This window comes from Asparagus officinalis, unplaced genomic scaffold (assembly GCF_001876935.1).
Source record: "Asparagus officinalis unplaced genomic scaffold, Aspof.V1 AsparagusV1_Un539, whole genome shotgun sequence".
Classification (NCBI taxonomy): domain Eukaryota; kingdom Viridiplantae; phylum Streptophyta; class Magnoliopsida; order Asparagales; family Asparagaceae; genus Asparagus; species Asparagus officinalis.
Window position 1 is genome coordinate 139,102 of NW_017972803.1, and position 16,221 is coordinate 155,322.

At 42.6% G+C, this 16,221-nt stretch overlaps 1 long non-coding RNA gene across 1 annotated transcript; it reads right to left on the reverse strand.

Annotated features, from left to right (window-relative positions):
• Nucleotides 1-6,130: 6,130 nt before the first annotated feature.
• On the reverse strand, nt 6,131-12,839 carry LOC109827911. Its single transcript, XR_002243536.1, has 2 exons — nt 12,734-12,839; nt 6,131-6,415 (listed from the first exon to the last, which is right to left on the reverse strand). It is a non-coding gene; the product is annotated as an uncharacterized LOC109827911 (long non-coding RNA).
• Between the last annotated feature and the right edge of the window lie 3,382 nt (nt 12,840-16,221).

The window sequence follows — 16,221 nt, forward strand, 5'->3', positions numbered from 1 at the left end:
AGCCACCATTTGGTGGCTCGCATGGCCGCGAGCCACCATTTGGTAGTTCGCACCATTTTGAGCCAAAAACACGTTTTCGACGGGTTTTCGCAGGATTTGATTGTTTCAGAGCCTCCCAATTGCTTTGATACTATCTCTGAAGATGGTTAAGCGGTTGTTAACTGCGAATAAAGTTAAATCATCTGTTTTTATCCGAAAACACTACAACCGAAGTCTATAAATACAAGCCTAGGGCCTTCATTTAAGAAGATCTGAAATCAGATGGCGAGGAGCTGTCAAATTGAAGAGTGGAGCACGAATTTCAGAGGAGGGCTAGTAGATCTTGGCGAACTTCAGCATAAAGAGGGAGTTATTCGAAGGATCTGAGGCCCGTGTCCTTTTTCCACAGGATTAAACTTGGTTTTGATCTTGAGAAGAGTCGTAATCTTGCTTGGTCGAGATTATCACTTCAGTGATTGTTTTCTTTGTGAAGCAAGAACATTAATTAACTTTTCTGTCAACCGGATCTGATCTATGATGGTCCACAGACTAATGCATCCTCGACACAAGCAAAGATCCCACATGAAGTAACGGGTGATAAACTTCCTCTACGTGTGTTTGTAGAGAGTTATTTTTATTTTTTCATTCGTGTAAAAAAAGTCTTATAAAAAGACTAACTCTTTTGAATTTATTGAAAACGACTGAAGTTATAATGAGTTCCATGAATAAACCAACTTTCACCCCAAATATGCTAGCGACCATAGTGGGAGCCAATAGCCTCTCTACAGAGGCTGTAATGTCGCAAAAAAGGATCTTGATCCCGGTTGATACGGAGGTCAAGTACGAGTTCGACCAGCAAATGTATGAGGAGTACATGTCTTCCTCCTCCAGATCCTCCTTCCTTCACAAACGCAAGAGGATCTCCTCAAGGAAGGTTCGCTGGTCTTCAAATCTGAAGACCCAAGATGATGATCATCTCCGTGTTACTACTGCAGTTGCCCCTTACAACGCCCTTCCGGCGTCCAACGAATCCGGATCTACTGATTTGAACTCCTCATCAATCAAGGGGTTAACTTCTGAAGGCGGTCGGTTCTGTCAAAAAGGGCTCGTCAAAGGCAATGGCAGCGCCTTGCACGTCAGCTAGCCAAAGCCTTAGAGCCAGTTGACGGGATTCATTATGAAGCGGATCTAAAATCCAAAAAGCGTCAAGCGTCTCAACAACAGCCAAATAGCTCCTCCTCCAGACCACCAGCTGATGAATGGATCTGCGATAAAAGGACCCATTCGATTCTTGAGGAACACATCTAAAAGCATCATGCACTACTCGCACACGCGCGAAATCTTACGCAGGAAGCACAAAAGTTGCAAAGGGAAGAGGTGGTCAATAAACTACCAAAACTACGCCAAATCTGGAGGCCAAAGTCCAAAACGGCATAAAAAATAACCCGAACAACGCCCGAAATCATTGAAAAACATGAACCACATTCTGCTGGCTCAGCCAAAGCTGAGCCACCAAATGCTAGCTCGGCCATTGCTGGCTCGGCCAAAGCCGAGGTACCAAATGCTGGCTAAGCCAAAACCGAGCTACCAAGTGGTTCACCTCTCGCTGCCATTTTTGAGTCTCCGACAGCCCTTGTTCATGTCCTGATTAATCCCGCACCTCCGTGGAACCCTACGACAGTATGGAGTTGTCCTGATTCAAGATGAAGATCACAGATCATCTTCGTCCTTTGCATGAGGGTTAAGGCAAAACATAAGTTAAAGAGCGCTTGGGTCCGGTGAATGAACCCTGAGCAATTCGTCAGACTAGGGGTCGTGCACGTCCTGCCAACAAATTAAGGACCTCTCATGTTAAGAAAGCACTGGTAACTACTCACCTCGGATTGCAAGTTGAAGTCCAAGAGCACGTTGGGACCCCGCGTTCACGAAAGCATGGTTCCAAACGAGTGACTCTTAAGAATGCTAACGAGGCATTATATCCCCAAAAGGAAGTGTGTGCGTCGGAATACGATTATGTTATATCTAGGAAGTCATGCCAGCACACAATAGTTTGCTTCTGTAATCATGCTGATGAGTTGTACTATCAGGCTGGGGGTACGAACAAAACTCAGAAGAGAAGCACCCAGGAAATAGATTCTCACTGTCCATATACCAAGCTTATCAGGGTAGTATTATCAAAGTGTAGCTGCACCAAGACCCCTCCACAGAGGGTCTTAGTATTTGAAAGATTTTCTACCAAAACATTGAAGCCCTAGCCGAGACGTTTCTGCAAGAGAAGACCAACCGTTCAAGATGACGAACTCCTAGAAGTCACCATCAACGTGACCGATAAAGGGAAGTCAACACAGTGTTTCAGCCCTGAACCTTTTCTAGAAATATCCTAACGTTTAACTCGACTGCGAGTCGGAGCTATCATACCAAGGGATTATCAACGAATGAGTAGAGGGTTATCCTCAGATGATGAAGCATCAAACGCTTGCTTTATAGTCACTTCGGATGATACTGTGTGCAGCACCTAACGAGTTCGGGAAGCGTTCACCATCACTCCCGACCTGTTAGCTCAAATGCTCAAAAACGCTCTAGCTAAGCAGAAAGAAGAGCTCAGAGTTGAAACGAAGATGGAAATGGAGTTGAACATGCAGCTCATGAGGAAGTTACATGTCCAACAGCTTCAATCCTTGTCGAATCAGCAGGCTGAATCCAGCTGTCGCAACAACCCTAATGAAGCAGGCAACGACTCGGAAGTGGATAAAAATACCAACGTTGATACTCCTCCAAATGACAATAACCCTAGGGATGGTCTAGTGGAATCTCCTTAACCTTCTCAGCAACCCCCAAAGAAAAATGCGGGCGAAGACAAGAAGATGAAGGACCTCGAGAGCAAAGTCAACGCTTTAATGTCTACTCAAGAGGTGAAGAACACCGATATCCCGTGTCCATATCCGAGAGAGTGGGAATCAATTCTATATATGATTTATTTTAAATCACACCTCAGCGTAATCTCTAACAACGAACCTTTGATAATCCGGTTATTCGTCGGCACCCTTCGCGGAGCCACCTTCGAATGGTACCGCCATCTCAAGCTAGGGAGCATTAGTAGTTAGGACAATATGGAGAGCATGTTCCTCACAAACTTATTCAACGATGATACTAAAGTGTCAATTAGGACTCTGTTCGATGAGAAGCAAAAAAGACGGAGAGTCGGTTGATGCATTCGTTAAACGCTTCCGGAATAAGGCAATGAATTACCGAGATCCGGTCATGGAGGAGTTTATTCTTGAAACATGTCACAATAACCTTTCTTCGGATATGCTGGAAGCCATGGGTGTGACACTATCTGAAACATGGAAAGACTTAAATGTGCACGGAGAGCAAGCCGAACGCTTCCTTAAACGGAAGATGGCTGAAAGAGGTCAACCGGTGGCTAATGATCCAAAGAAAAAATTTGTCCCTCGTGGTAAAGGGAAGATGTCGGTGAATACAGTTGATGCGAATCAGACATTCTAGCTGCAGCCGTAACAGCAAGCGCCACAGAAATCACCTTCTCAGTGGCAACAATGACCTCAAAGACAGCAGAAGACTTCTAAACCAAAATTCCCAAAGGAATACTCCTTTAAGGAAGATGAAGTTCCTGCAATCTTTAAATACCTCCTAGATAACAATAAAATCAAATTGCCTCCAATCACTAACTAGGAAGAAGCCAAGAGAACAACGGATCCAAAGTATTATGCCTTTCACAGACGGGTCCATCATCCCACTAAGATGTGCTACACCCTCAAGGACAAGATCTAAGCCTTGATCGATGTCGGTATCATCACCGTAAAGCAGCCTAAGGTAAAGAAGGTGGGCGCAAATGCGGTTTCTATCAGTTTTAGTTCTGTCCCTCTGTAATGGTTTCAGCAAGAGTTCGTATCAAAGATGGAGATGAAGACGGTTAATAACGATCCCCATGGACAACGCCAGAAGGGACTTGTGTAGCACATGGCCCTTAACGGCAAAATTCTTTGGGTCCATCTAGATTTGCTCAAAGATGAACAATGGGCAGGGTCCTCGTTCAAGAAGAAGCCCAAGAGTAGGGGCAAATTATGTTGTCCCGTGAGAGCAATCCCTGAGAAAGACGATGTAGGCATCCTTACCTTATCACTTTCCGAGGACAAACATGAAGTCTTTGCTACCAGGGGCGGGAACGAATATTATTATAAATATCCTGGAGCCTCTGATCCAAATGCTAAAATGTTGGCTGAGCTGGGGGTGGTTACAATTTCCCCTGTACCTACTGGGAAGCCCCAGCAACAACCAACTAACAAGCAAAAGGAGAAAGAGCCCCAATGGCAAGAGGCTCAGAACCCAAAGCAGTCTCGATTCAATCGTCCGATTGGAAGAGATAAACCGAGACGTTCAAGCACACCATACCGCTTCGATGTTATGACCTAGCTAGCTAACTTCCTAGCGAGGATAACTCTATATGAGCTGTTACCTTATTCCGAATACACTAGAGAGGCCCTACAAGAAGCCTTGGCTGATTCTGACATATTCCTCACTCAAATCAAGCCAGTTCCCGAAAAGCCAGAGCCACCAGTTCACCATTGCAATTTGGCGGCCAAGTAGTTCCCTTGTATTACATTCACCAAGGATGACATGCATGTGAGAAACTCGAAGCATGATAAGCCTCTGTACTTCATTGGATACATCGGCTCTAGCGTTGTTAATCGGATCCAAGTCAATTCGGGTTCAGCTGTCAGCATCATGCCACTCCGATTAATGTATAGTCTCAGAATCTCTGCCAACAAGTTATCTTCGATAGGCACCATTATCTATGGATTCAATACCAGTGGGTCCAGACCCTTGGGTAAAATCCGTGTGAAGTACCAACTTGGGGATTTAAGGTCCTAAGTTACATGCTACGTGATCGATGCGGAAACCTCCTATAACTTACTATTGGGTCAATCCTGGATCCATGGTAATCTTATTGTCCCCTCCACTCTCCATCAATGTCTAAAATATATAGACACAAATAATGAGGTCAAGACGATGGTCACGGATAAGCAACTATTTAAGGGGTTGAAAAATTACTTTACTGACTCCCTTCTTTACGGTGTTGAATCCGATACTGAATCATCGGTCCAAGGCACAGACAGTGAAGAAGAAGCTGATACTGAAGCTGGGTTTGATTAGAATAGAGGTTTTGTGTTAAAAGATATTGTAGCCTTTGTAATCAATCTTGACGATGGTGAATCGTCAGATGGTAGTTATAATTGGCAACTTACCGAAGAAGCAATAAATGACGATTAAGAGTATTCACCTTGTCTTGATAATATGATGCAGGGACTATATGATAACCCCGACATACACATGCCGCTTTGGTCATCTTGCATGATGAAAAAGCATGTCCAAAACTCATTTGGAACAACCTTCGTAATTCCTGCTAAGGCGGGGGGGGTGAAAAGGAGTTAGTTTTCGGCAAAGGGGAGGTATCTCCACCATTAGATCCCTTCTCAAAGGAAAATAGTGACGAGTAGAGACCCGGTCCTCATTTATTCAAATACAGCCAACAATCACATAACTTCATGAAGAAATGGGGATACAACTTCGCACTCGAAGAAGGTCTTTGTTTTGGTCAAGGCTCACGGGTTCCACCTCGTCCGGCCTATGTACCGAGAGGAAAACCCGACAATTATTATGGCTATAAAAGGGGCCTCGACTACGTCTCTTCATCTGATGATGAATGTTGCTGGCAAGTTATTAACCAATTAGCGAATAAAGACAGATACTCATCTGATTCTTCCAATTGGGACTGCGACGTCAATCTTGGCGAAATATTCAAAGGCCTAATATCGTATATGGCCACGGTCGATCCTGCCACAATAGAGGAAGACGACCAATTGCCAACTTACGAAGATTCTTGGATCCATCACCTAAATATCCAATATGGTGATAAATTCAAACAAAGAAAACCTCCCACTGAAGTAAAAGTGGTCCAGGTGAACATGGTCGACGAACCAAATCCGAAGCCCATATTCGTCAGTGTCACGCCCCGCTTCCCAAAATACTAGGGAATCAGGACGCGAGCAAGCCCGTGACGTATTAGAATGAGGAAAAATAAGTTCTAGACCTCATCTTCTCAATCTAATACGCTAAGCGTCAAACAATATAAAGCAAAGGCACAGGGCCCCGATCACAGTAGTGAGAATATAATAAACAACTCAGAATATAAAATATACATATCACAACTGAAACTTCATCCCAAGCATAACATTCGGGTCAATATGCCCTAATACAAGACTATTTGAAAGAAATGCTTGAAAATATAAAATACATTAGTCAACAGAATGAAAGGTGCTACAAAAGTAAATGGAGGACCTATAACTAAGCTTCGACTTCTTCTGCTACTCCGTCTTCAATACATCTCCATCTTGGACCTGCTCGTCCTCTAAATCTGATGTACACCAGAGGAAACAGGTGTACGTTAGTGTGCATGGCACACGGCAAAATCCCACAAAAGGAAAGAACGAACGAAAACACGATGCGAAAACAATACAACAAAATGACAAAGAAACGTGCAACTGGAAATCCAACAAAATCAACATGCAAATTCACTACTAAAACATAATAAACATAAAGCTAACTGCATACGATAACCGGGTCGAATACCAGCCATCCTAAAGCTCACTGGTCCACATCTCACACAGAGTCAACGTTCATATCATCGGATAACTAACTGTTCACAAATCCCCTACGTGCACCCAATATGCTGCTACACTGGATCGGTCAGAGGGCTACATGCAATTCGATTTCAACCTGGTTCGAAATCAAGCTAAACTCGGGTGAATATAAAATTCACAGACCAAAGTGACTACACTGGCTTCACTTTGACCCAACAAACTAACCCTAAGCTATACTATATCATAGGGTGAGCCTGGAAGATACATAAATAGCTATATCCGATCACATGAACATGGACTTCCCCATCCCAACTCTTCTTGTTTTGCTAAGTCAACATATACATGATCTACAGTTGATCTCTGGTCCACCTTCTAATTTAGTCAACACACACACACACATTTCACTAAGTCTTGTTCATGACGCGCAAAGCCACTAAGTCATGAACTACTAATGGTTCGTAATCACAAAAGAAAATAATAAATACAACCAATCATGTACAAAGATATCATGGCATATCACATAATTAAAATGAGAATCACAAATCACGAGATTTTCAAAAATTATCTTTTAAAATAATAAATTTATTTACTTCAAAATGATTTCTTTATCCAAAATAAATTCTTTATTTCTTGTTATATTTATCCAAAAAATAATTCCATTTTCCAAAATAACACCTTTTAAATAATTCTCAAAACATTCTTTAAATATTCTTTTTAATATTCCCTCTTACAAAATAATTTCTTTTCTAATTATAATTAATCTAAAATAATTCCCTTTTCAAGATAAATTCCTTTAATTTATTCATAATTATTCTAAAATGATTCTTTTCCAAGATAATTTCTTTTAAATTATTATAATTATCTAAAATGATTCCGTTCTCAAAATAAATTCTTTTTAAATTAGCATAATCATCTAAAAATAATTCCAATACCGAAATAAAATTTTTAAAATTATTTCTTAATAATTCAAAAAAATCATTTTTCCAAAATAACTCTTTTAACTTATTTATTATTATAATGATTCAAAATAATCCTTAGAAATATTCTTTCTTTCAAAAACATCTCATAATTAATTATAATCTAATTGTCAAAGTATCATTTCATCATATACGGCTCAAAATACATATCATACCCCTCTTCACGAATATCACTACAACAGTAATCAATATCATATAGCATCGTTCGTCAACAATCTCACGTAGATTATAACATATCGTAGTGTATTCTATGCAATCAATTAATAACAGATATAAATAATGAAAATACAAGTCAAGGGAAGCGGGATCTTGCCTCGGGTTTTGTCGAACTAATCGACGTCGACAGTTTGCTGCTAATGACATTACCGTGAGGCTGTTAGAGGTGGAGAGGAGCTCAGGGTAGAGCTCGGAAAAAGGCTTGGAAGGCGGTGCTCTATTTGGTAGTGATGGGGGCATTCGATGGCGGTGAGTGGACTGACGAGCAGGGGAAGAGAGGACGACGACGGAGTGAGTGAGGTAGGGGCGCTGCTCGTCGGTGTTGGGCGAGGTGGAGGGAATGAGGGTCTGATCTCAGGGTGCTCGGGGTCGAGGCGCAGCGAGGGGAGAGCTCAGGCGGCAGTGGCTCTAGTCAGAGCTTGGGTTCAGAGAGATCTTGGAGGGGCGAAGACAGGGTTCGTCGGGGATGAGGTGCTAGAGGTTCAACATCGAGGTGAGGAGTTGGTGATTATGATGGCATCGTCGGTGGTCAGATCTTAGGGAGGGAGCTCAGGTGAGGTGGTTGGGCTGGTCTGCTATGAGTGAGTTTAGAGATGGGCAGCGCAGTCATGGGGTTGAGAAAGGGCAGGGGTTCAGGCGAAGATGACAGTGCAGCGTCGGAGCTCGGAGCTGAGCTTGAGGGATTAGTGATGGCGATGGTAGTGAACAGCAGGAGGGGAGAGGGGCGGTGAACTCGGGGGTTGATGGCGGAGCTTGGAGGGTGGCGACAGAGCAGGGGGAACTCGGGAGGATCTCAGGTGAGGTGGCTTAAGGGTGACTGGTTGAGCTCGAGATGAAGGCGGTGATTAGAAGGTGATGGAGCTGGGTGACGATGAGGTGGTGGTGTGGTGATGATGGCGTCGGAGATGGAAGATGGGGTGGGTGTTGTCGGTGACTGGAGCAGCAGGTGTTTAGAGGGAGAGAGAGGGTGAACTGAGAGAGAGTGAGAGAGAGAGAGAGAGAGAGAGAGGGAGTTTTCTTGGGTTGAGAGAGAGACGAGATGAGGGAGGGGATGGCATTGTGGGTTTTGAGGAAGTGAGAGAGATAGAGAGTACGAGAGGAGAGGGGGATGTCAGTGAGGGATGGGCGAGGTCAGAGAAGTGAGGGGTTGTGCGGGAATTTAGGAGTGATTTAGGGAGTGTAGGAGAGAGAAAATGAGAGATGGTTTACAGGTGAGAGAGGAAAACCTAGGGGAAAATATACCCATTTAAAATAATTTTTTAATACTTAAATACTAAAAAATTTATTAAAACCCGTATTAGAAATTTACGGTCATTATATTCTACCCCCTTAAAATAAATTCCGTCCTCGGAATTAAATTAAGGGTGATGCACAAAAACCAAGGACATAAATATAGAACTAAAGACTTACTTTAACTCATATAGAGAAGGATTCAGGATATACTACATGTTCATAAGGAAATGGGAATGTACTACATGAACGATACAAATAAGATACAAGATGTGACAGCTAAAATTCAGGAAATAGATGAGGGTATCGTTGTCGTATCTCATACTTAGTCTCCCAAGTCGACTCGCTAGGATAATCTGGATACCACATCACATGAACGAGCGTGACGGTCTTGTTCCGAAGAGTCTTCTCTCTTCAGTCCAGGATCGCCACAGGCTGATTCTCGTATGTCTAATTGATCGCTCCTTAATCTCCAAAAACTCTACGACATGACTCAGATCTTCGACGTATTTTCACAACTGAGAAATGTGAAATACATTATGAACTCCAGCCAAGGTGGGTGGTAATACAAGTCGGTATGTCACTTCTCCCACTCTCTCTAATACATGGTAAGGTCCCACATATCGCGGACTCAACTTCCCACACCTTCCAAAGTGAATGATGCCTCGGTTGGGAGAAATCTTCAGGAACACATGATCTCCTGGCTGAAACTCTAAGTATCGACACTTCGCATCCACCTAATGCTTAAATCAGTCCTGTGCTATGCGAAGTCACTCCCGAATGATCCTGACAACATCAACTAACTTGGCAATCAGCTCGGTCCCAAAAATCTCTTGCTCACCAACATCGTCCCAACTCAAAGGAGAGCGACACTTCCTCCCATACAATGCCGCGAAAGGGGTCATTCCAATGCTAGCCTGGAAGCTATTGTTGTATGCAAACTCTACCTGATGTAGCTGATCTTCCCACGACCCGTGAAAATCAAGCATACAAGCTCTAAGCATATCCTCCAAAATCTGAATAGTCCTCTCCGACTGCCCATCAGTCTGAGGATGATAAGCTGGGCTAAAATTGAGATTGGTCCCAAGACTCGCCTGCAAACTCTTATAGAACTCAAAAGTAAATCATGTATCACGATCCAAGATGATGTACACTGGAACTCCGTGCAATCGCACGATCTTCTACAAGTATCTCTCAACAAGATGCTCCATCGACTGTCCCACTCGGAATGGAATGAAGTGAGCTGATTTGGGTAATCGATCTACTATCACCCAAGCAACATCATTCTATCTAGTGCTTCAAGGTTAGCCAGTAACGAAGTCCATAGTGACATGCTACCACTTTAATTCCAGAATAGGCAATGGTTGTAAAAGACCCGCAATGCGCTGATGCTCTGGCTTCACCTGCTGACATACAAGGCACTTAGCCACATTACGAGCCACATCTCTCTTCATGCCACGCCACCAATGGTCAGCTTCAGATATTTGTACATCTTCGTACCTCCAGGGTGAATAGAGTACGGTGAGCTGTGAGCTTCCCGTAATATCTCCTCTCGAACATCTCCTTCTGGTATACAGATATGACTCCCAAATCATAAGGATCTGTCCTCATGAACAACAAGTTCTAGCTGAAGACTAGCCACTGCTAACTCTCCGCACTTATGAAGAAATGAGTCACCTGCTTGTGCAGCCTTGATTCGCTCGACCAATGTCGATTAAATCTAAAGATTCATTAAAGAAGCGGTGACTCTTGGAAGAATAACTTCTATACTCATATCCCTCACTTCCTACTGAAGTCTCCATTGAGCTGTAAGGGTCATGATTGCCGACAAATGGCTCAAAGCATCTGGTACTATATTGACCTTGCTAGGGTTGTACTGAAGGTCAATGTCGTAATCTACCATCAGCTCTAACCATCGGCGTTGTCTCATGTTGAGCTCCTTCTGAGTGAAGATATACTTCAAGCTCTTGTGATCCGTAAACACCTTCACCTGCTCTCCCAACAAATAGTGTCTCCAAAGCTTGAGAGTAAAAACCACAACTGCAAACTCCAGATCAGGTGTAGGGTAATTCTTCTCATGTTGCTTCAACTAACAAGATGCATATGCTACCACATGACCGTTCTACTGGAGAACACATCCCAATCCTCTGCCAGCGTCGCAGAACACTTCAAAGTTCCCACTCTTGTCTGGTATTGTCAAGACCGGGTTTGAGATCAGTCAAGATTTCAACTCCTCGAACACCTGCTCACAAGCATCAAACCAGACAAATCTAATATCTTTCCTTGTAAGTTGCTTCATCGGCTCTACGATCTTTGAGAAATCCTTGATGAAGCGCCGATAATATTCAGCTAGCCCCAGGAAGCTCTTAATGTCAGATATTGTCCTAGGGGTAGGCCAATCCCTAACAGCAGATACCTTCTCTGGGTCCACAGATATGTCGTCTCCTGACACCACGTGTCCTAAAAATGCAATACGATCCAGCCAGAACTGGCACTTACTATACTTGGCAAATAGCCAATGCTCTCTCAAGGTCTTCAACATGTACTGCAAAAATGCTCTGCGTGTTTAGCTTCACTCTTAGAGTACACCAAGATATCATCAATGAATACATCCACAAACTTGTCCAGCACATTATAGAATACTAGATTCATCAGGTTCATGAATATCGCCGACGCATTAGTCACACCAAATGGCATCACTAAGAATTCATAATGTCCATATCTCATACGGAACGCAGTCTTGGGGACATCAGAATCCTTAACCTTCACCTGGTGATACCCGCTCTACAAATCCAGCTTAGAAAATATCCTTAATCCTCCCAATTGATCAAATATGTCACCGATGCGGGGAAGTGAATACTTATTCTTCACTGTCACCGCATTCAACTCCCAGTAGTCAATGCACATCCGCTTGGATCCATCCTTCTTTCCCACAAGCAATACAGGTGCTCCCCAGGCCGATACACTGGGTCGAATCAAGCCTCTCTGCAAAAGAGGTCATCTAACTGAATCCGAAGCTCGGCCAACTCTGCCGGATGCATACGATAAGGGGTCTTGGAGATTAGAGCAACTCCAGGCTTCAATTCTATAGAAAACTCAATTGCCTGATCTGGTGGTAACCCGTAAATGTCATCGGGAAATACATCTTCAAATTCTTGAACTACAATTGGCTTCTCAGTTTCCACCTGCATGGCAGCAATCATCTCCTTCTTTGGACTAGCTCTATGCTTCACAGGTCTAGCCGAGATACTGCCATTGAGGAATTCAAACCTCAGGTGATCCGGTATCTCAAAGACCACACTTCTACTACGACTATCGATGGTGGCAATGAATGAGAAGCTTCGGTATCTCAAAGGACCACAGGGCATGCTTCATAACCATTGGATGCTACTAAGACACTACTGCCAGTGTTGATATTCTAGCCCTAGTCAGAGGAGTTACAGGAAGAGAGTGAGTACTCACAAATTGACGAGACAAGAAACAATGAGAAGCTCCAGAGTCAAAGAGTGATAAAGCAGGAACAGAAGAAACAAGAACCTTGCCTATTACAGGAGGAGGTAAATGCAACTAAACTTAGCACCCATAAAAAAATCCTATCATGATATCATTAGGTAATGCTAAATAAGGAAAATTCATATGCAAGTAAAACTAAGAACGAACAGTTCTTACCAGTGATAACCTGGTCATTCGCCTTAACTTCCACAGCTGACATCATGAATGTCTGACGCGGTGGTTGCTACCTCTGTGCCTGTTGATAAACCTACTTCTGTGGAGGAAGAGGCCCTGCTCGAGGATAGGGCTTTGCTGAGCTTGAAGAGTTGCCCGAACTAGAGATGGAGGCAAGCTGGCATGCTGCCATTGTGGACATTCCCAACTGACATGGTCGAGGGATCCACAGGAATAGCACAGACGAAGATGCCTGCGACACTCTTGCTGGGTATGCCTAGTGTAGCCACAATAGGTACACTTCACCGAAGGCTGGCCGTGAGTCCGCACTCCAGGACGCTGATAGGGGTCGTCCTGAGGAAGTGGCTGCCGCTGGGAAAACTGTTGCCTCTGCGGAGCCTACTGCTACCTTGGAGGAGGACGCTCAATATTTCGGGTTAGAGCTGCTGGTGCTCTGCTCTGAATCACATGTGGATCTTCAGGCTTCTTTTGAACACTCTTGATCTTACACGTTGCATCCAGCACAGCATCATGAGTCGCGATGGCCCTACTAACCAGAGCTAATCTGATGTACTTGCCTAGACCCTTCTGGAACTGATGCCTCCTAATAGTGGGGTCTGTAACCAAATGGGGAGCATATCGATTGAGGGAAGAGAACTCGACTTCATAATCATCGACTGATCGACTTCCTGCTTGAGCTCGACAAATCTACGCAAAAGCTCATCCTTGGCTGACTGAGGAAAATACTTCCTATTGAAGTGATCCGTGAACGTCTCCCATAGAATCGGCCTCTCTAGGTGTGTCTTCTTAGCAACCCACCAGATTCGAGCTGTATCTGTGAGCTGGATATCCATAGGGTCCACCCACTCTGGAGGGGCAATGCGGGTCACCGTAAGGATAGTCTCGGTAACATTCAGGAACTCTTCTGCTGTTAGAGGTCCTTCGGCACCGGAGAAAGAAGGAGGTCGCATATAGGAGAACTCTCTAACACCAGGTTCTGAGCGAGGGGGATGCTGGTGCTGAGGCCCCTGCTGCAAATGCCAAGCTAAGAACTGCTGGTTTGGAACCAGTCCCTGAATCATCGCCAAAAGCTGCTGCGGATCTACTTCAGGCATCTGACCACTGTTACTGGATGGGTTGCTATTACTCCATATACCCACCATGGTTCTGAAGGAAATGTGAGAATCAAGAGCGTTAGAGGAAGAATAGTCTCATGGATGAAATAGTGATATGCGTCTAAATCATCTATTATATTCTCACAGGTGGGAACTCGGGATCGTGACCTGCGTAGGCCACCAGAAAAACCTATCACGCCCCGCTTCCCAAAATACCAGGGAATTGGAACGCGAGCAAGCCCGTGACATATTAGACTGAGGAGAAATAAGTGTTAGACCCCGTATTCTCAATCTAATACGCTAAGCGTTAAGCAATATAAAACAAATGCACAGGTCCCCGGTCACAGTAGCGAGAATATAATAAACAACTCAGAATAGAAAATATACATATCATAACTAAAATATCATCCCAAGCATAACATTCGGGTCAATATGCCCTTATACAAGACTATCTGAAAGAAATGCTGGAAAATATAAAATACATCGGTCAATAGAATGAAAGGTGCTACAAAAGTAAATGGAGGACCCATAACTAAGCTTCGGCTTCTTTTGCTACTCCATCTTCAATGCATATCCATCTTGGACCTATTCATCCTCTAAATCTGACGTACACCAGAGGAAACAGGTGTACATCAGCGTGCATGGCACATGACAAGATCCTACAAAAGGAAAGAACGAACGAAAACCCGATGCGAAAACGATACAACAGAATGACAAAGAAACGTGCAACTTGAAATCCAACAAAATTAACATGGAAATTCACTACTAAAATATGATAAACATAAAGCTAACTGCATACGATAATCGGGTCGAATACTAGCCATCCTAAAGCTCACTGGTCGACATCTCACACAGAGTCAATGCTCATATCATCGGATAATTGACTGTTCACAAATCCCCTACGTGCACTCAATATGCCACTACACAGGATTGGTCAGAGGGCTACACACAATCCGATTTCAACTAGGTTCGAACCCAAGCTAAACTCGGGTGAATATCAAATTCACGGACCAAAGTGACTACACTGGCTTCACTTTGACCCAACAAACTAACCCCAAGCTACACTGGATCATGGAACGAGCCTGGAGGATACAACAATAGCTATATCCGATCACATGAACATGGACTTCCCCATCCCAACTCTTCTTGTTTTGCTAAGTCAACATACACATCATCTACAGTTGATCTCTGGTCCACCTCCTAATTTAGTCAACGCACACATACATGTCACTAAGTCTTGTTCATGACGTGCAAAGCCACTAAGTCATAAACAACGAATGGTTCGCAATCACAAAAGAAAATAATAAATACAACCCATCACGTGTAATGATATCATGACATATCACATAATTAAAATGAGAATCACAAATCACGAGATTTTTAAAAATAATCTTTTAAAATAATAAATTTATTTACTTCAAAATGATTTCTTTATCCAAAATAAATTCTTTATTTCTTGTTATAATTATCCAAAAATAATTTTATTTTCCAAAATAACTCTTTTTAAATAATTCTAAATACATTCTTTAAATATTTTTTTTAATATTCCCTCTTAGAAAATAATTTCTTTTCTAATTATAATTAATCTAAAATAATTCCCTTTTCAAAATAAATTCCTTTAATTTATTCATAATTATTCTAAAATGATTCTTTTCCAAGATAATTCCTTTTAAATTATTATAATTATCTAAAATGATTCCGTTCTCAAAATAAATTCTTTTAAATTAGCATAATCATCTAAAAATAATTCTGATACCGAAATAAATTCTTTTAAAATTATTTCTTAATAATTCAAAATAATCCATTTTCTAAAATAACACTTTTAACTTATTTATTATTATAATGATTCAAAATAATCCTTAGAAATATTATTTCCTTCAAAAATATCTCATAATTAATTATAATCTAATTGTCAAAGTATCCTTTCATCACATACGGCTCAAAATACATATCATACCCCATAATTAATTATAATCTAATTGTCAAAGTATCCTTTCATCACATACGGCTCAAAATACATATCATACCCCTCTTCACGAATATCATTGTCAAAGTATCCTTTCATCACATACGGCTCAAAATACATATCATACCCCTCTTCACGAATATCACTACCACAGTAATCAATATTGTATAGTACCGTTCGTCAACAATCCCACGCAGGTTATAACATATTGTAGTCTATTCTATGCAATCAATTAATAACAGATATAAATAATAAAAATACAAGTCAAAGGAAGCGGGATCTTGCCTCGGGGTTTTGTCGAACTAATCGACGTCAACGGTTTGAGGCTATCTACGTCGCCGTGAGGCTGCTGGAGGTGGAGAGGAGCTCAGGGCAGAGCTTGGGCAGAGGCTTGGAAGGCGGTGGTCTAT